We start from the raw sequence: 20,613 nt of genomic DNA, 5'->3' as shown, positions 1-20,613 counted from the left end.
TCCTTGCACCTTAGCCTGCTGGAGACTCTAGTTCATCCGTGTTCTGGATGAACTGGTCATCTCCTTTTCCTGACTTTTATCCCAGGGATCATCAGGGCCAGTTAGGGTCTGAAGTTCCGGTGCATGAGCCCTCCTACCATCTGGGTTCACTCATGCGGTTAGGAGGTCAGGGCTAGGATGAAGGTTACAGTAGGAGGGGATCAGCTCCCCTTTCCCGGCATCCAGGCCTAGTTGCTACCCTATATTCCCTACATTGTATGGTGGGAGGTTTCCCCCACTCCCCACCTTAACATCTTGTCAGCCTGGAGACGGGCTTGGGTCTGGTGAGAGGTTTCACCAGCTCAAGCTGTCTTCAATTTATGATCATGCTCAAATCCAGTATAGGTACAGTCTGTTCATGACAAGTAAAGAAAAATTATGGAAATGGCTGGGTTGTAGCAGCTCCTCTTTAGGTAAGGACAAGTAGGGAACACCTTAGGCTTTTTACTTGGGTAAATTGGTTTGCGTTTTTGGGGAATATTTAATAATGTTAATAAAGGTTAACATTTGGGTGCTAATTCCTTTTTCTGTGACTTTTTAATATGGGTCATCTGTGTGGCTAAGTGAGACTAAGAATGAAGATTCTGCAAGCTTCTATTGGCCAATAGGAGACATCAGACTGTGTTTATGACAGTAAAGAAAAGAATGAAGGACCTGCAAGCTAATATTAGCTAATATGGGTCATCTCATGTGATATGGAAAAAAGCCCTTTATGTGGAAACCTTTGGTCCCATATTTGCTCCTGACATTTTGTGAATATGTCAAAAACAGTAGGTCCTAGAGTACTGAGAAGCGCCTGATTTACCTATGTGCCAAATTTGGTGCGGATTGGTCCAGGTGTTTGGCTGTGAATAGCGCTGAAATGATTACTCAAATTAATCGATTAACTAGACACAAAAAAATCCTTGATGCAAATTTTTTTGCATCGATGATTCGTTTGTACCGTGTGAGTGAAGAGCTTGCTATTACTCACTCTCCGTGGTCACCTGCTTGCCTGCCCGCACAGCGCTGCACTGGATCCTGATGTACACACGTCGTCAGGACATAGGGCACGTAAGCGCTCTTTGTGTGATGTCAGGTCCCAGTGCAGAGCGTGAAGAAGAGGATGGAAGATCTCTGCAGTGTCGGCAGCACCCTTACAGGAAAGATAAGTATTTTAGTTCACTGGCGCTGCGGCTGGGCACTGATGGCTAGAAGGAGTGGGGGGACTGATGGTATTGGGGGAGGAGCTGGTGGCATTGGATAGGGAACTGGTGACACTAGGGGGTTGCTGATGGCACTGGGGGGGAGCTGGTGGCACTAGGGGAGGAACTGATGGCAGGGGGACTGATAAATTTTTATAGAAAATGGTTAATTAGTACTCAATTAGTAGAATACTTGATTACTAAAATAATCAATAGCTGCAGCCCTAGCTGTGAATAAAGAAAAGACAACAGAAATATATATAAATATATATATATATATATATATATATATATATATATATATATTCTCTAGAAAACTGTTCTGTGTTTTTCCACTACATCAGTAACACTCAACTGGAGCTAAAAAACATCATGAGTACAATGGAGACATTTATCAGAGAACATGTAGTTCTAAACAAGCTTACATTATATTGTTTGCATCATTTTTATGTTTTGTCTATGTGTCAAATACATTTCCTCCAGATTTGCAGGAGTTTGCACAATAAATGAGAGAATATTGGCATACATCCCATAGCTATTATGGCAATGTGTTAAGATGAGATGTAAGTTGGTGGTTATATATTATTTTATTATACAATTACTGTACATATTGTTTCCGGCAATTGTATACACATGTTATTCCAGTGTGCACTATTTCTAGTCCATAAATTTACTTGTAGAATGTGGTTCAATATATTTAAACAAAGATTAAAAAAAATAGCTACTTCCTGGATATAAATATAAATAGCACAGATTTAGGGTGTGAATAGTGGATAATAACATATGTACAAGTTAATAAAACTGGCTATAACCCTTGCACTTGCTCAAAGACTATCCTCCACAAACGCATGGAAGTGTAGATGTGTAACACTCCCACACACTGACATAGACAAGTGGCAATGTGCAAGCACAACCCCAATAAATAAATGGATGAGCTCATCAATATAGGAAAAGAGGAGAACCCCTTTATCTTGTCTTGTTGAAGGGTTGTAGAAATATGTTTCCCGACTATACTTTTTCTGGGTGTAGTAGTATGACTAGCTTAGTTCTGGTTGTGTTACTGATATTACTAATGGGGTTGTTTGAGTTTAAAAAAAAAATAGCTCTTTGCATTTATGAACTGGATGATTGGATTGTGTCTTAGGGTACTTTCACACTTGCGTTAAACTTTTCCGGTATTGAGTTCTGTCCAAGGGGCTCAATACCGGAAAAAAACTGATCAGTTTTATCCTAATGCATTCTGAATGGAGAGCAATCCGTTCAGTATGCATCAGGATGTCTTCAGTTCAGTCACTGTACGGTTTTTGGACTGAGAAAATACCGCAGCATGCTGCTGTATTTTTCCGTCCAAAATTCCGGAACACTTGCCGAAATGTTGGATCCGGCATTATTTTACATTGAAATACATTAATGCCGGATCCGACCAGAATTGTTCCGGAAAAACGGATCTGGCATGCGCAGACCTTTAAAAATGTGTAAAAGATAAATACTGGATCTGTTTTTCCAGATGACAACAGGAATGATGGATCCGGTATTGCAATGCATTTATGAGGCAGATCTGCATCCGGATCCGTCTACAAATGGTATCTGTTTGCATACAGATTGCCTGCCGGAATCCAGCAGCGCAAGTGTGAAAGTACCTTTAGCCCCAGTTGAGATAAAAGCCAATGTTCTCATTTGGATTCGGATCTCCTGACTTTTCCTCAATGGCAAATGTTAGGATAAAATTGAAATTAACTCTATTGCAGCATTTCTTTCCACTCTCCCTTTGAAATAGGCAAGTGTATGGTGAAGCTAGAAAATGAACTTTCTGAACTTTCAACAGTGTATTGTCAGCATATATATAAACTAAAACCTCACACTACTAAGAATAAGCAGCAGATAAAAATGGCCAAGAAATTTGTTTTTACTTTAAAACCTTGTGATAGTTAGCTAGATGGACTACAAATAAACACAATAAATATGAATGAAAAGTACTTTTTCTCCAGAATGGAGCATTGTGCCTGGTTTGACAGTGAACTTCCTGATGACTCCCTTTAATTATTTTTGGTTATTAACGGATTGGCTACTTTCACTTATGCAGTACAGCCTTCCAGCAGGCTGTACTGGCATGGAATGCTGGGGATCGACTGGAGAAAAACCATGCATGCAGTGGTTTCTGTCCAGCCGCTTCTCACCGTATTTTCCAGGTTGTGTCTGGATCTCCGCTTGGACCTCTTTATAGTTAATGGGGCCACCGATCATTCTGGTAGCATCCTGCAATGCTGAATCTGGGGAGAACTTTAGCAGGCTGTTCTCTGCCAGAATGCTGTGCCACATATGTGAAACTGTATGTGGGTTAACTGTCTTACTGAAATGCATACGTTTCGTCCATTTGTCTGGCTGCTGAGACCCCCCCCCCTCCCCGAATGTTATAGCAAAGAGGCCAAAGGGCTCAGCCGAACATGGGGCTCATAGACTTTTTATTGAGCCTTTCCTAATCAAGGAACAAGATACAACTGAAGTTTTTTCCAGAACAGCAGTTTAATATTAATTTGTTGTTTCACGTTTCTTTTTATACAGTCCTAAATTTTCATTTTCATGAAATGCAGTATTTTGGAAATGATTGTGGGAATGTGTGTTAAGATGTGGGTCTTGGTTCTCATAATTATGAACCTGACCTCATTATCCCTTTAACTAATGTAAGCAGTGCACTGTTCTAATTTTGCTGGACGTGCATATATCCAGCTTTTGTTTTCAACATGACAATTCTGGATTTCTAAATGGTGTCATATTTCCATTCAAATTCTTGGACGTGGCTTTTATCGTGGCATTTTTCCAATTGTGTGCAAAGTTCACATGCAAACTGCAGAATCAATACATATAATATATTGGGCTTATGATAGACAGTCTGCTATATACGCTTGCCTGAAAATCTTTCTAGGTACAAGGCAATTTATTTCAGTTATTTTAGGTTGTAAATGAAACGGTTAATAGTTTTTATACTGAGTTTACAACTTTTTGAACATCATTTTATAATATGTCCAGCATTGGCAGTGTTTTAAAGAGATACTGTAAATTTTTGGGTGTTTACTTTTTTATTTTTTTTATTGTTTGTGAAAAGATCATTGCATAGTGATTTTATTCCAAAATGTATTTTGTACGATACAAATAAATATATTGCACTTAAAATTCTAAGAGGTGGGTTCACATCACGTTTTAGCTATCGATTTAAAGGATACATTGTATCCTGCAGTGTCCGGTAAAAAACGTATAGATTTTTTTAACAATGGAACTCTATGGTAACAGACGCCGCTGTATGGCATCAATCTGAGGCATCCATTAACGTATACATTTTTCGTACACGTTAAACAGATGGCAAAACATGATGTGAACCCACCCTTTCCCAGTGATGGAATATGCCAGCCTGCAGCCAATAGTTCGTAAGCTGGCCATAAACTTTAGATAATGTTGACCAAAGCTGACGGCAGATATCAGGGATTATGAGGACTGGGTAGTTCTCAAGCAGATAAATATATACAGTGCTGCCCTTAATTATTCATACCCCTGGCAAATTTTTACTTAAAGTTACTTTTATTAAACCAGCAAGTAATTTTTTGACGGGAAATGACATAGGTGTTTTCTAAAAGATAATAAGACGATGTACAAGAGGCATTATTGTAGAAAAAAACATTTCTCAGCTTTTATTTACATTTGAGCAAAAAGTGTCCAGTCCAAAATTATTCATACCCTTCTCAATAATCAATAGAAAAGTCTTTATTGGCTATTACAGCAATCAAACGCTTCCTATAATTGCAGACCAGCTTTTTGCATGTCTCCACAGGTATTTTTGCCCATTCATCTTTAGCATTAAACACCAAATCTTTCAGGTTGGAGGGTCTTCTTGCCATCACCCTGATCTTTAGCTCCCTCCACAGATTCTCAATTGGATTCAAGTCTGGACTCTGGCTGGGCCACTCCAAAACGTTAATGTTGTCTGCTAACCAATTCTTCACCACTTTTGCTGTGTGTTTTGGGTCATTGTCATGCTGAAATGTCCACTGGTGAGCAAGGCCAAGTTTCTCTGCAGACTGCCTGATGTTGTCGTTGAGAATCCTCATGTATTGCTCTTTTTTCATGGTGCCGTTTACTGTGATTAGGTTCCCTGGTCCATTGGCTGAAAAACACCCCCAAAGCATTAGGTTCCCACCACCATGTTTGACAGTGGGGATGGTGTTCTTTGGGTTGAAGGCTTCTCCTTTTTTACGCCAACTGGACACTTTTTGCTCAAATGTAAATAAAAGCTGAGAAATGTTTTTTTTTCCACAATAATGCCTCTTGTACGTCGTCTTATTATCTTTTGGGAGACACCTATGTCATTTCCCGTCAAAAAATTACTTGCTGGTTGAATAAAAGTAACTTTAAGTCAACGTTTGGTATGAATAATTATGGGCAGCACTGTAACAATATAAATGTATTTATCCCATACAGTGACCCCTGTAATAGAGAGAAAAAAATCAAAATGGACAATTTGACAAAAAGTTGTCAAAAAGTCACATGCATCATATAGGGCAGTGGCCATTTTAATTCTCCTAATAATTGCTCCCCAGACAAAATGAACCATTATAACTAATGACAGGTATTTGGGAATATATTTATAATAAAGTAATATTTAAGTATTTTCATTTTCTTAATTCCCGGAGAACCCCTTTAACCTTTTGCATTTGACATCTGTTTTATTGTGTCTACAGTTATAAGATCGAGAAATCTTGAAGGTCTAAAATTCTAGATTGTATGTATCAATGTCATGCATAGGGCTATAGCTGTAGGGGATGCAAAGGTAGCGGTCAGAGAAGGTGGGAAGAATGATGGAAAAGTGAGGAATCCAAGACGTCTGTGTGGAAACTACAGAGACGAGACATGGCTAAAAGAAGTTGTGCTGACAGTCTGGGCTGAATGGAGATGAGGAAAGAGAAGGTGTAAATGATAGAAAACGCCATTGGATGATAAACTGTTATTACTGTTAGTATGTAATAAAGGATTTTGGAAAACCACACCCAAACATGATAGATTTCACTAACGTACCAATTTCTGTTATCAGCAAGGAAATAGATGACAATTTCAGCCACAAACCAAACAGCATGAAACCACACTGACTACAATGTACAATTGTGAGATAAATCTATGTGGTAAATGCCTAAATGGGCCAGTTTGAACTTGTATCACAGCAGATTAATATACTATTTCATGTCAAATGCATGATCATGCCACAAGCATGGGAAAATAGCTGGAGAGAAGTCTTTGTAGTGTCTGGTCACGTTAATTTACTAGCTTCAAAATCAGTACTATGTAAAGAAAGGGAAAGAAAAAAAAACACGTGTCTTTTTGGTGTGATGATGAAACCCCATTATGTCACCTCATGACTTATGTTAAAGCATAGCTCGGATCATAGGCTACTTTCTCGCTTGCATTGTTGTTTTCCAGTATTGAGATCCTCTGCCAGATCTCAATACCGGAAATAAATAGCATTTCCATTTAGTCCTCATGCATTCTGAATAGAGAGAGATCTGCTCAGGATGCATCAGGATGTCTTCCGTTCTGTCAGCATTCTGTTTTTTTTTACCGGACACAAAAGCGCTGCAGTTTTGTGGCTGGTCATATAAAAAAAGGAAAGAAAACGTATCCGTCACTGAAAACAAGGTAAGTTAATAATGAAGGATCCATTTTTTTTAACGGATCTGTCTCCCATTGACTTATAATGTATTTAGTGACTGATTCGTTTCTTTCTGTTTTGATTTCACACAACCGCATCCTAACGTAACGGCTGCATCCTGATGTGCAAAATAAAGAATGGATCTGTTTAATTCCAGTATTGAGATCCTCTGCCGGATCTCAATACCGGAATTAACACAAGTGTGAAAGTGGCCTTAAACATTATTTCCCAGTTTGAATCTGCATGAAACTTTTATTTTGCTTTACTTATTGTAAATTGCTTAAACACCTGAGCTCATGTGTAATGGGAACCAGTAACTGGGTTGTCCCATGAAAAATATTCTACATTGTTCAAACCAGCCCCTGGATCTAAATCCTTTTTTTTTTATATATATATATATTTTATTCTTCATATAATCACAAAACAATAACAAACTGTGTAATACAGTACAAGAAACATAAACCACAATGAAAGTTCATAAACACATGACAATAGTGCCTTTGATGATACAGATCTTGCATTTCCTCTCTCCTTGCAGTGATAAATGGGTGCTTTAAAATACTAAGGGCAAAATAGACTTACTTAAGATTTCTCAAAGTACCCTTCAAATTGCAGATACCACCTGGTTAAAACGAAAGGACATATTACTTCTTCACGTAGTAATGAGTTAAGAATAATCTCCATTAGCTTGCGTCTCTTTATGTTTGACTACCTCAGTTTCTTTCTAAAAATAACAGTTTCTTGAGCATTGGGGGCAACTGAGAACCAACAGGAACATGGGGTGACAACCATTCCATAAGCAGTGATTTTTTTTTACTGTCATTTATTATAGTGTGCTGAATACTTTTGTAATGTAATAAAAATTTAGTATAGCCACTAAGATATTCAATACAACATATCTGTTTCCTCCTTTCTCACACACATATGCTCAGTTCTATTGGTCAACTGTCATCAGACGTATCATCTGGTAGAAGCTTTGACAGCTACAGGGAGAGAGCTGCAACAGATAGGACACGCCTCCTGAGAAAAGACACTCCCCTGAGCTGGTAGCCTGAAATAAATCTAGCAGAGCAATTGGATCAGTGAATGGAGGTACAAGGCCGGCTCTAGAAAGTGATTGCCATGTACAATATAATGTTGGAGAGAGTGTAGACCAACCACATGTCTTGCCAGGACCTTCTGCTTGGTGTCTGCACAAATAATTAGGCCAGGGCCCTGTTTACCATAGAGCAAGCTTGTCACCCTGTTGTAGGACAGGAGAAAATGAGAGGCTGATCTGTGGAGATGGCGAACTGGGAAGTGTGAAGTAAGACTTGCGCTGTACAGTGTGAGAGGTGATCCCCTCCCAGGTTACATGTATTACCGCATCTGTCTTTATTCTTCGTCTGGTTCAGAATGTTGACTATAAAGAAAAAAAAACATTAGCATTAGTGGCAAAATGTATAATTAATGAGCGAGCAGTTAAATAGATAACATACTTTGCCATCCGGGTTGGCTGGTAGAGCTGGGGCTTACGATTTGCCATCTGTAAGCTTGGCACAGATGGCAGAAGACTCATTGGTAGCTTGAAAAATTCCTAATGCTATTTGATTCAAATTTCCATCAGTACAAACATTATACAAACACTGCCATTTTCGCTATCGTACATATGGAACCTTTGTGCACTGTATGACCTTACATAAGCCTTGATTTATCATACCTTCACTCCAGAAGTCGCAGAAATTGGGCTTTTGCAACTTTTTGCATTCGCTCGCGCAACATTTTGCGACTTTTTGCATTTTTACACTACTCACTCCAGTTTTGTAATGTGGGTGGGAAAGTGGGTGAGGTTAGCTATGTTAATAAGTTTCATGCCAGATTCATCATGGAGATTTTTCTCCAGATTTATCATTTAGACTTTTTTTTTAAGTCACAATCTCACTCCAGGAGGAGGGTAGAAGAAAAACTGGAGTAACTTCTCTAGGCAAAAGTGTTAGGTCTAAGTGTTAGGTCAAGTAACATGCGACATTTGATAAATGTGGCATAAAGTACTCCAATGCAGACTCAAACAAAACTGATTTCAAATTTTCCCCTCATGGTAAATTTCCCCCATAGAGTCTAGTCTGGATGGATTGATGATTAAAAATTACAATTGATTCAAAACTTACAATAACGAGTGCCGTGGTTTATCTTTACCATATTACTCCTACTACCATTGAGCACCCTACCAAAGAAATAGGAGTGCCGTCCAACACAACTCTTAGTATGCCTCCGTGACTTGTGAATGAGGCCTTACTGCTAGTGTTCTTAATAGCTATAATTTGCATGTATACAAGAAGAATACTGAGTGACAATAAGTAATACTTATTATATTATCATTGATTCTGGGCAGCAATCTGTATGATCACTCGGAAAATAAATTGTTATGATCATTGTTATGTGATGTCAAAGGATCTGTAATCCATTCAGTTTTACATTCAATATTTACAGTGTTGACCCTTCTTTTTCAAGATTTATGCAATTCAATCCCATTGAGAACTTCTGGTTAATCCTCAAAAAGCGACAAATTAAAACACTGAAATTATAATAAACTCCAAGCACTGATTAGACAGAAAATGGGTTGCCATCAGTCAGGATTTGGCCCATAAGCTGATATCCAGCATGCCAGTGCAAATTGCATAAATCTTGAAAAAGAAGGGTCAATACTGAAAATAGTAAGTCTTTTCATAAACTTGATGTATTTGTCAATAAAAGTTAAACAACTTATGAAAAGCTGATAATTGTACTTCAGTATACCATATAAGCATCTGACAATAAGATCTAAAGCAGCAATCTTTGTGAAAAAAACGTTTGAATATCCTGATGATGTGCAGCAGTATTATTATTTGTTGCCATATCACTAAAGTAGTGTGTATGTGTACAGTTGTATACCTTCCTTGGAGGCAGACCACGTGACTGCAGTGGGGCCCAGCACTGAATTCCTTCTGATCCGGACATAAAAAAAAACGGCATTTTTGTGCAGCCACCACAAGGGGGAGCTCAGTGCAAAGAGATTTTTAGAGCTTCCATTGCAGTCAGAGGTAACTGTATACATTCTTATACACTGAGCTTCCTCTAGTGGTGGCTGCAGACAGACAGTTTTATAATACACAGTATTATAAAGCCTTAGACTTAGATGTGTATTATCAATGTATTTATGCCATTTGTGTAAATGCATTGAGAAATGTGGCGTTCAGAATGAGCACCATATTTCTGAAGCACCTTTTTCCAACATAGAAATGGTCAAGATGGAGGCTGAATTTTTAATAGAAATTTTTAAAAATTAAAATGTATTTTGCAAATTCATCAGAATTCTGGGGGGGGGGCACACTTTGGATTTCACTTTGTCTGGGAGTATTTGATGGGAAACGTGCTATGGGTCTCTGTCAGATCTGTGTACACCCCTGTCTGTGTATCTGAGGTCTAACATTAAAATTTTGAGAATTAAATGTTATTATAAGTTTTATTACTATTAAAATAAATATGAATGTATTACATTCATACAATGTAATATAATACATACTTACAATGGTTGTCCTAGAACCAATTAATATTGTAACTTAAGCGAGCGCTGTATACTGTGTGTGTGTGTGTGTGTGTGTGTATGTATATATATATATATATATATATATATATATTACACATACATACACATAGACACACATATATGTATTAATGTATAATTAACAGCATTTTTTGTTTCCAATTTGCAGATTGCACGCAGCATCCACACAGAAGTCGACCGTGTTTTTCACATGAGGTACAGATTAACATGAGGTTAATATTAAATGGCGCTGTTACCTGACAGTCTGCTTTTACAATGTGAATTAGTTGTCTAGAGATTTTACTTGCTTTGCAGAGAACTGTAAATCTAGCTGGCATTATTAGTTTTTTGTCTTGCAACATACAGTACAATGATGCTTTACGGAGGTGGGTCCCACTTGTTTATAGTGATACTGTAGTTTGGAACCACTTTATAAAATTAGTGACGTTCATGGTGAATAATTCTCTAGTGTAAAGATGTGATCCGAATAACTCAATAATACTCCACACTTCTGGGTGCCATAAAATAGCATACCCCCTATGCTAATTGAGTGGCAGTCTTCTAATTGATGCAAGCTCGTGTTAGGAAAGGTAGAAGTGGCCACATAGTCCTACTTGGCTTATAACTGGGACATTTATTTGATTGAGGGTGGAATTTTGTATGGGTTAACTACTCTGTTAATGTCTCTTCTTTTCTTCTGGAATCTTATAGATGCTGTAAAATTCTGTTCTGGTGACAGATTCCTGTTAGGTCTATATAAGGACATTCAATAAGTAAAATCTAAGCGAAAATATTCTACATGAGGATAAAACTGTAATGATTGCCCATTTGTTGAACAGTTTTCATTTCAGTAGATTTCAAATCTTCTGGAAGTTGTTCATATGCACCCTATCTGTTCCATCATCTTCTGAAGCTTTATTGATGAAAGAAGTCTGTGCCCCCACTAAGTTCTGAAATCACCTTATGAATGTTGTCCTTCCTAGATGTTTGTGTGACAAAAGCCTTTAGAGATTGGTAATAACGACCAATGCCTCTTTCTATGATGCCATAAGTCTTGAGGATGCTTGATCCGGAGATAAAGAGGGGTGTCCTTAAATGAAATAAAGTGAAAAATTCACAGAATTGGTGATAAGTGCCTGATCATGGGAGTCTGATCCCTAGTACCCCATCGGTCATAAAAATGAGGGTACCGTGTTCCTCATTGGAATGGAGCAGTGGTTGAGCATGCTCACTGCCGCTCCATTCAAAGTCTACAGTATTGGCATAGATACGCATGCATAGTGCTCAGCTATTTCTGGCAGTCTCATAACAATTGATTGAAGTGGCAGTGTGCCTGGTTGACTGCCACTCCATTCATACAGGTCGCACGAGATCCTTGCTCTTGTGATCTATGGGGGTCTTAACAGTCAGACCTCCACCAATAAGACACTTAAAAGCTTCCCTCCCTCTGTGTGCCAGAACGGCTGCCACAAAATGATAGATTTCTCTTGCAGCAGCCACTGAATGGGGGATATGTGTGACTAGACAAGGCTTCCGCATTAATAACTGCTAATAACCAGGCGTGACATAAGGCAGATCCTCAAAAAAAATTTGCCTTCAGTGGACAAACCCTTTAAAGTGTATTTCCTTTATTAGTTTTATGATTTATGATAGTATGACTTGAAGGAGGCTTCTGATTAAAGAAAACCATTAGATCTATCTGACTGACTGAAAAATAATCATCTTTGTGGTGTGTTTGGTGTGTCAGAAGGTCATGTCACATTACTTCTCCTTTTCTAAGCGATGATTTGATAAAGGTCTAACAGATTACATTCCGGAGATACTTACCTATTTGGTATAAAGGAGCATTAAATTAAACCTACCTTTGCATACTACAGTCGTGGCCAAAAGTTTTGAGAATTACATAAATATTGGAAATTGGAAAAGTTGCTGCTTAATTTTTTATAATAGCATTTTGCTATGAAGAGTGATCAGATGAATTGCATAGTCCTTCTTTGCCATGAAAATTAACTTAATCCCAAAAAAAACTTTCCACTGCATTTCATTGCCGTCATTAAAGGACCTGCTGAGATCATTTTAGTAATCGTCTTGTTAACTCAGGTGAGAATGTTGACGAGCACAAGGCTGGAGATCATTATGTCAGGCTGATTGGGTTAAAATGGCAGACTTGACATGTTAAAAGGAGGGTGATGCTTGAAACGCGTGTGACCTGCAAAGAAACGCGTGCAGCCATCATTGCGTTGCATAAAAATGGCTTCACAGGCAAGGATATTGTGGCTACTAAGATTGCACCTCAATCAACAATTTATAGGATCATCAAGAACTTCAAGGAAAGAGGTTCAATTCTTGTTAAGAAGGCTTCAGGGCGTCCAAGAAAGTCCAGTAAGCGCCAGGATCGTCTCCTAAAGAGGATTCAGCTGCGGGATCGCAGTGCCACCAGTGCAGAGCTTGCTCAGGAATGGCAGCAGGCAGGTGTGAGCGCATCTGCACGCACAGTGAGGCGAAGACTTTTGGAAGATGGCCTGGTGTCAAGAAGGGCAGCAAAGAAGCCACTTCTCTCCAAAAAAAACATCAGGGACAGATTGATCTTCTGCAGAAAGTATGGTGAATGGACTGCTGAGGACTGGGGCAAAGTCATATTCTCCGATGAAGCCTCTTTCCGATTGTTTGGGGCATCTGGAAAAAGGCTTGTCCGGAGAAGAAAAGGTGAGCGCTACCATCAGTCCTGTGTCATGCCAACAGTAAAGCATCCTGAGACCATTCATGTGTCGGGTTGCTTCTAATCCAAGGGAGTGGGCTCACTCACAATTTTGCCCAAAAACACAGCCATGAATAAAGAATGGTACCAAAACACCCTCCAACAGCAACTTCTTCCAACAATCCAACAACAGTTTGGTGAAGAACAATGCATTTTCCAGCACGATGGAGCACCGTGCCATAAGGCAAAAGTGATAACTAAGTGGCTCGGGGACCAAAACGTTGACATTTTGGGTCCATGGCCTGGAAACTCCCCAGATCTTAATCCCATTGAGAACTTGTGGTCAATCCTCAAGAGGCGGGTGGACAAACAAAAACCCAGTAATTCTGACAAACTCCAAGAAGTGATTATGAAAGAATGGGTTGCTATCAGTCAGGAATTGGCCCAGAAGTTGATTAACAGCATGCCCAGTCGAATTGCAGAGGTCCTGAAAAAGAAGGGCCAACACTGCAAATACTGACTCTTTGCATAAATGTCATGTAATTGTCCATAAAAGCCTTTGAAGCGTATGAAGTGCGTGTAATTATATTTCACTACATCACAGAAACAACTGAAACAAAGATCTAAAAGCAGTTTAGCAGCAAACTTTGTGAAAACTAATATTTGTGTCATTCTCAAAACTTTTGGCCACGACTGTACTTTGAGAGTGCGTGGTTTCATTCAGATGGTCCTATGATTTGACATTATGGATTATTACACCGCTTATTAGTTTTCATTTGTGTGGGTTTCAGTTGAAACACAAAGGTTTATATTATATTACTGGCCAACCCCATCCTTACAGAACAGAGGTGGCCGTGCACCCAGGAGTAGTCATTTACTCTCCATTAGGCCTCATGCACACGACTGTATTTTTTGTCCGCCTTCAATCTGCATCTTTGGTGGATCGGATGCTAACCCATTCATTTCAGTGGGGCCACAAAAAATATATACAGCACGCCGTATGTTGCCCGTATCCATATGTCTGTTCCTTAAACTCGCTAAAAAATACAGAACATGTCCTATTCTTGTCTGTTTTTCTATAGTTGTGGGAAAAAAAATGACAACACGTGTGAGGCCTTATACTGTATGGGGATCGGGAAACAGCTCAGCTTTATTTATGGACAACATAGGTCAATGCGAGATGCTTACCGTATGGGACCACCACCTCACCTATAATCCACATCTACACTACACATGACTCTAGTCAGATAAGCAGAGCATTAGCTGTTTCTGTATCATATACCCTTGCTGTTTGCATTGGTTAGGCCACCATTTTGCAAAAAAAAAGAAAAAGAACAGTAAGATGACGCTTTATACAATAGCACAGAAATGTCCACAATGGAAAACTGTAGTTAGCCTACGCTTCTGTGTAATGTCTGTAAAAAAACATGATCACTGTGTCCAAGAAGTAATTACACACATTTTACTTTTCATGTCGCCATTATATTAATTGCTATAGCGTAATGTGGTGAATTAGTCCAGTTCATTTAGCTAACTCATCATTTTCACATTAACTTTCATTGTTTTGAGGAGTTGCCTTAAAAGCCAATGCCTAGTTTGTGCGGTTTATTTATTTAGCAGATTATTTTGATATATTTAGTGATGAGAAGTACTTTTAGCAGATAATATGAGAGTCATTTAGTAGGAGAACCATAATGAGCTTTACATCATTATGGGGATTTTAAGCATTTTTATCACAAGGCCTCCAATGCCAAGTCATTCTCAGCATAATTTCCTCTTTTGGACTGATAAGGGAGAACGTTGTTTCATTTTAACAATTTTTGTGGCATAGACGAATTTGTGAAATGTTACCAAAACAAAAGCGGGTTTCCTTTAAGTTTTTTTTTTTAAAGAGAAGTTGAGCAGAAATAGGGGGAAAAAATAAGTTTCCTTTTTTCTTCTAATTCAGTGTAATAAATGTAACCAAATAAGTTTACTTAATTATTGAATTTACAGTCTTGTTGGGCTGACACAAGGTCTGCATGTTCTCTTTAATGACTGCAGACTATGTAGTGTATTCAGCCATAAAATGGTTAAAGGGGTTCTCTGGGCTCCTCAGGATAGGTCAACAATATCAGATCAGCGGGCGTCCGTGCGCAGTGTGCATGTGCCGTCTCCCGTCTCGCTTCCTTCTGCTGCTGCTATGTCTATGGCAAAGCAGAACGAGAGAAGGGAGATGGCACGTGCACACTGCGCACGCCGTCTCCTCATACAGCTGATCGGCGGGGGCGCCTAATTTCGGACCCCCGCCAATCTGTTATTGATGACCCCTTTAACCTCTTAAGGACACATGACGTACCGGTACGTCATGATGTCCTGGTACTTAAGGACACATGACGTACCGGTACGTCATGTGTTGTTCCGATCACTGCCGCCCGGCCGGCAGTGATCGGAACCCGGTGCCTGCTCAAATCATCGAGCAGGCACCTAGGCTAAATGCGCGGGGGGGTCCCGTGACCCCCCCATGTCGGCGATCGCGGCAAACCGCAGGTCAATTCAGACCTGCGGTTTGCTGCGATTTCTGCAGTTTCTGATCCCTGCGGTCCCTGACCGCGGGGATCAGAAACTTTAGTATTCCTAAAATAGATCTGTATCCCTCCCCCTGCACCCCCCGAGTGATTTTAGCCTGGTGGGAGGTGCAGGGGGAGGGTTGCGGGCGGTGCGGGCGGTGCGGGAGGCGGGCGGTGCGGCAGGCGGGATCGCGATCCCCCGCCCGCCTCCCCTTGTATAATCGTTGGTTTCTAGTGGGTATACCAGGGTGCCAGCACATTGCTGGCACCCTGGTATAAACGGCTGACATCTGCGATGCGATGTCAGCCGTTAACCCTTTCCATACAGCGGTCCGTACGGACCGCTGTATGGAAAAGGTTAACAGCGCAGGGAGCTCCCTCCCTCTCCCATCGGGGGGCTGCTGTGCCTTTGCAGCCCCCCGATGGGAGAGGGAGAGAGCCCCCAGAGAGCCCCCCTCAGCCCTGTGCTTACCCTTCCCCGTCTGCGCAGTTCTGAGCAGACGGGGAAGGTTCCCATGGCAACAGGACGCCTCTCAGGCATCCTGCTGTCCATGGTGCTGAACAGATCTGTGCTGAAAGCATAGATCTGTTCAGTGTAAGTAAAATACAGTACAGAACAATATATATTGTACTGTACTGTATTATACAGACATCAGACCCACTGGATCTTCAAGAACCAAGTGGGTCTGGGTCAAAAAAAAAGTTAAAAAAAGTAAAAAAAAAGGAAAAATCAAAAAACACATTTATCACTGATAAAAAAATGAAAAAAATAAAATTCCCTACACATGTTTGGTATCGCCGCGTCCGTAACGACCTGATCTATAAAACGGTTATGTTACTTTACCCGAACGGTGAACGCCATAAAAATAAAAAATAAAAAACTATGATGAAATTGAAATTTTGCCCACCTTACTTCCCAAAAAAGGTAATAAAAGTGATCAAAAAAGTCGCATGTACGCCAAAATAGTACCAATCAAACCGTCATCTCATCCCGCAAAAATCATACCCTACCCAAGATAATCGCCCAAAAACTGAAAAAACTATGGCTCTTAGACTATGGAAACACTAAAACATGATTTTTTTTGTTTCAAAAATGAAATCATTGTGTAAAACTTACATAAATAAAAAAAAAAGTATACATATTAGGTATCGCCGCGTCCGTATCGACCGGCTCTATAAAAATATCACATGATCTAACCCCTCAGATGACCACCGTAAAAAAATTAAAATAAAAACGGTGTAAAAAAAGCCATTTTTTGTCATCTTACGTCACAAAAAGTGTAATAGCAAGCAATCAAAAAGTCATATGCACCCCAAAATAGATGCCAATCAAACCGTCATTTCATCCCGCAAAAAATGAGACCCTACTTAAGATAATCGCCCAAAAACTGAAAAAACTATGGCTCTTAGACTATGGAGACACTAAAACATTTTTTTTGTTTTAAAAATGAAATCATTGTGTAAAACTTACATAAATAAAAAAAATAGTATACATATTAGGTATCGCCACGTCCGTGACAACCTGCTCTATAAAATTACCACATGATCTAACCTGTCAGATGAATGTTGTCAATAACAAAAAATAAAAACGTGCCAAAAAATCTATTTCTTGTTACCTTGCCGCACAAAAAGTGTAATATAGAGCAACCAAAAATCATATGTACCCTAAACTAGTACCAACAAAACTGCCACCCTATCCCGTAGTTTCTAAAATGGGGTCACTTTTTTGGAGTTTCTACTCTAGGGGTGCATCAGGGGGGCTTCAAATGGGACATGGTGTAAAAAAAAACTGTCCAGCAAAATCTGCCTTCCAAAAACCGTATGGCGTTCCTTTCCTTCTGCGCCCTGCCGTGTGCCCGTACAGCAGTTTACGACCACATATGGGGTGTTTCTGTAAACTACAGAATCAGGGCCATAAATAATGAGTTTTGTTTGGCTGTTAACCCTTGCTTTGTAACTGGAAAAAAAATATTAAAATGGAAAATCTGCCAAAAAAGTGAAATTTTGAAATTGTATCTCTATTTTCCATTAAATCTTGTGCAACACCTAAAGGGTTAACAAAGTTTGTAAAATCAGTTTTGAATACCTTGAGGGGTGTAGTTTCTTAGATGGGGTCACTTTTATGGAGTTTCTACTCCAGGGGTGCATCAGGGGGGCTTCAAATGGGACATGGTGCCAAAAAAACAGTCCAGCAAAATCAGCCCTCCAAAAACCAAACGGCGCACCTTTCACTCTACGCCCCGCTGTGTGCCCGTACAGTAGTTTACGGCCACATATGGGGTGTTTCTGTAAACAGCAGAGTCAGGGCAATAAAGATACAGTCTTGTTTGGCTGTTAACCCTTGCTTTGTTAGTGGAAAAAATGGGTTAAAATGGAAAATTAGGCAAAAAAATGAAATTCTCAAATTTCATCGCCATTTGCCAATAACTCCTGTGCAACACCTAAAGGGTTAACGATGTATGTAAAATCAGTTTTGAATAGCTTGAGGGGTGTAGTTTCTTAGATGGGGTCACTTTTAGGGAGTTTCTCCTCTAGGGGTGCATCAAGGGGGCTTCAAATGGGACATGGTGTAAATAAACCAGTCCATAAAAATCAGCCCTCCAAAAACCATACGGCGCACCTTTCACTCTACGCCCCGCTGTGTGGCCGTACAGTAGTTTACGGCCACATATTGGGTGTTTCTGTAAACGGCAGAGTCAGGGCAATAAAGATACAGTCTTGTTTGGCTGTTAACCCTTGATTTGTTAGTGGAAAAAATGGGTTAAAATGAAAAATTAGACAAAAAAATGAAATTCTCAAATTTCCTCCCCATTTGCCAATAACTCTTGTGCAACACCTAAAGGGTTAACAACGTATGCAAAATCAGTTTTGAATACCTTGAGGGGTGTAGTTTCTTAGATGGGGTCATTTTTGGGTGGTTTCTATAATGTAAGCCTCGCAAAGTGACTTGAGACCTGAACGGGTCCCTAAAAATTGAGTTTTTGTAAATTTCTGAAAAATTTCAAGATTTGCTTCTAAACTTCTAAGCCTTATAACATCCCCAAAAAATAAAATATCATTCCCAAATCAATTCTAACATGAAGTAGACATATGGGGAATGTAAAGTCATCACAATTTTTGGGGGTATTACTATGTATTACAGAAGTAGAGAAACTGAAACTTTGAAATTTGCAAATTTTTCCAAATTTTTTGTTAAATTAGGTATTTTTTGGTGCAAAAAAAATAATTATTTTGACTTCATTTTACCAGTGTCATGAAGTACAATATGTGACGAAAAAACAATCTCAGAACGGCCTGGATAAGTCAAAGCGTTTTAAAGTTATCAGCACTTAAAGGGACTCTGGTCAGATTTTCAAAAAATGGCCTGGTCCTAAGGTGTAAAAAGGCTGTGTCCTTAAGGGGTTAAATAGATATATTTTATATTCTAGCTGAATGGTGCATTAGAGGTTATGGCATACAATTATGGAGAACTTGAAGTGGTTAAAGGGGTTATCCAATATCTAAAATATTCCTCCTCAATGCCCGGGCCCCTTGTATGGATTATACTTACCTGCTCCCCGACACCCACGTCGCTCCGGATCCCTGCACGGCCACCGCTGCGTCTCCCCATCGCACAGGGATCCGGAGCGACGTCATTGCCGGGAGCAGGTGGGTGTAATCCATACAACGGGCCTGGGCATTGGGGGGTTACTTTAGATATTGGATAACCCCTTTAATGACATAAACACCCCTCTGTTACCGACAATCCCTTTTAATATTGCACGGCAGGAGCAGGACCCATGCATCTAATCAGTGGCCTCTTTGGGAAAGCAGTCCAGCATCATGCCTGCACATGTCACCACTGAGGCCAGTGATTGGTCAGCAGCAGTGACATGCGTGTAGACATCATTTTGCACTTCCAGTCCAGCGGGGGCCAGAAGTAGAGGAGAAGGCAGCTTGGCACTAGAATGGGAGCACCCATGACAAGTCTTTTTTAATTTTTTTATCTCTGCACCCTACCTGGCAATATTAAAAGGGGGTCCTGGTCTGAGAGCCCCTTTAAATGGTTGCGTAATTACATTTTTTTTTTTACTGGCAGACACATTGTTACCTTTCTGTTTCCGAGCAGCATCCATTTTTGTAAAGGTGACGACAGGAATTATAGCCATTGGTTGGCACAATTCAATTAGCTTCTCAGCAATTGTTCTTCGCAAATATCACCCTGGTATTATTAGAACGTGTTGATAAAATCACAGTTTGCCATCGGTTTCTGAGATATAGAAGTGTTTGGTGGCATTTAGTCTTTGTCACGTTGACAGGGAATGCTATAAGTAGTGATTGTAGTTCAACAAACTGACAGCTCTTCCTTTGTTTCTGAAAGATTCATGTGTTTTATCACGATGGGAAAAAGTTACTTGGGCACTTTATTGGCCGGGCTCTTTACAATAACATTTATATCAGGCTTACATTGCATAGGAATTTGCATGTAGCGAGCCAAATGTTGATTGAGATTGACCTTGAATATCTCTTAAAAATTTTACCATTTCAAACAGTATTCACAGAGTAAACAGAATGTAAATGTTCAACATATGATCTGCAGGCAGATTGTCATATCATTTCAAGTGAAGTGCCCGTGGCCAGCTACCAGAAAGTTTTAGGTTGTCACAGTAAACCTCAGGCATAAAATGATGGAGCTGCAACATGGAGCTCAGAGGTTTTTAGGTAAGTCTACTTTCACACTAGCGTTTTTTTTTTGCGGATCCGTCATGGATTTGCAAAAACGCTTCCGTTACAATAATACAACCGCATGCATCCGTCATGACACGGATCCGGTTGTATTATGTCTTCTATAGCCATGACGGATCCGTCTTGAATACTATTGAAAGTCAATGGGGGGGCGGATCCGTCTT

At 39.8% G+C, this 20,613-nt stretch overlaps 1 protein-coding gene across 3 annotated transcripts in view; it reads left to right on the top strand.

Moving 5' to 3' along the window:
• Positions 1-20,613, top strand: part of THRB (thyroid hormone receptor beta) — a 347,062-nt gene that overhangs the window by 168,949 nt on the left and 157,500 nt on the right. For 2 of the 3 annotated variants that reach the window (XM_040433128.1, XM_040433126.1), the window contains one exon: positions 10,647-10,693. The exons of the other annotated variant lie outside the window; for it this stretch is intronic. The gene's annotated coding sequence lies outside the window, so the exon portion shown is untranslated. The remainder of the gene's footprint in view (positions 1-10,646; positions 10,694-20,613) is intronic. 3 annotated transcript variants of the gene reach the window in all.

This window comes from Bufo bufo, chromosome 5 (assembly GCF_905171765.1).
Source record: "Bufo bufo chromosome 5, aBufBuf1.1, whole genome shotgun sequence".
NCBI lineage: Eukaryota > Metazoa > Chordata > Amphibia > Anura > Bufonidae > Bufo > Bufo bufo.
Note: the sequence above shows the minus strand (reverse complement) of the source record. Positions and strands in the feature narration are given on the sequence as shown.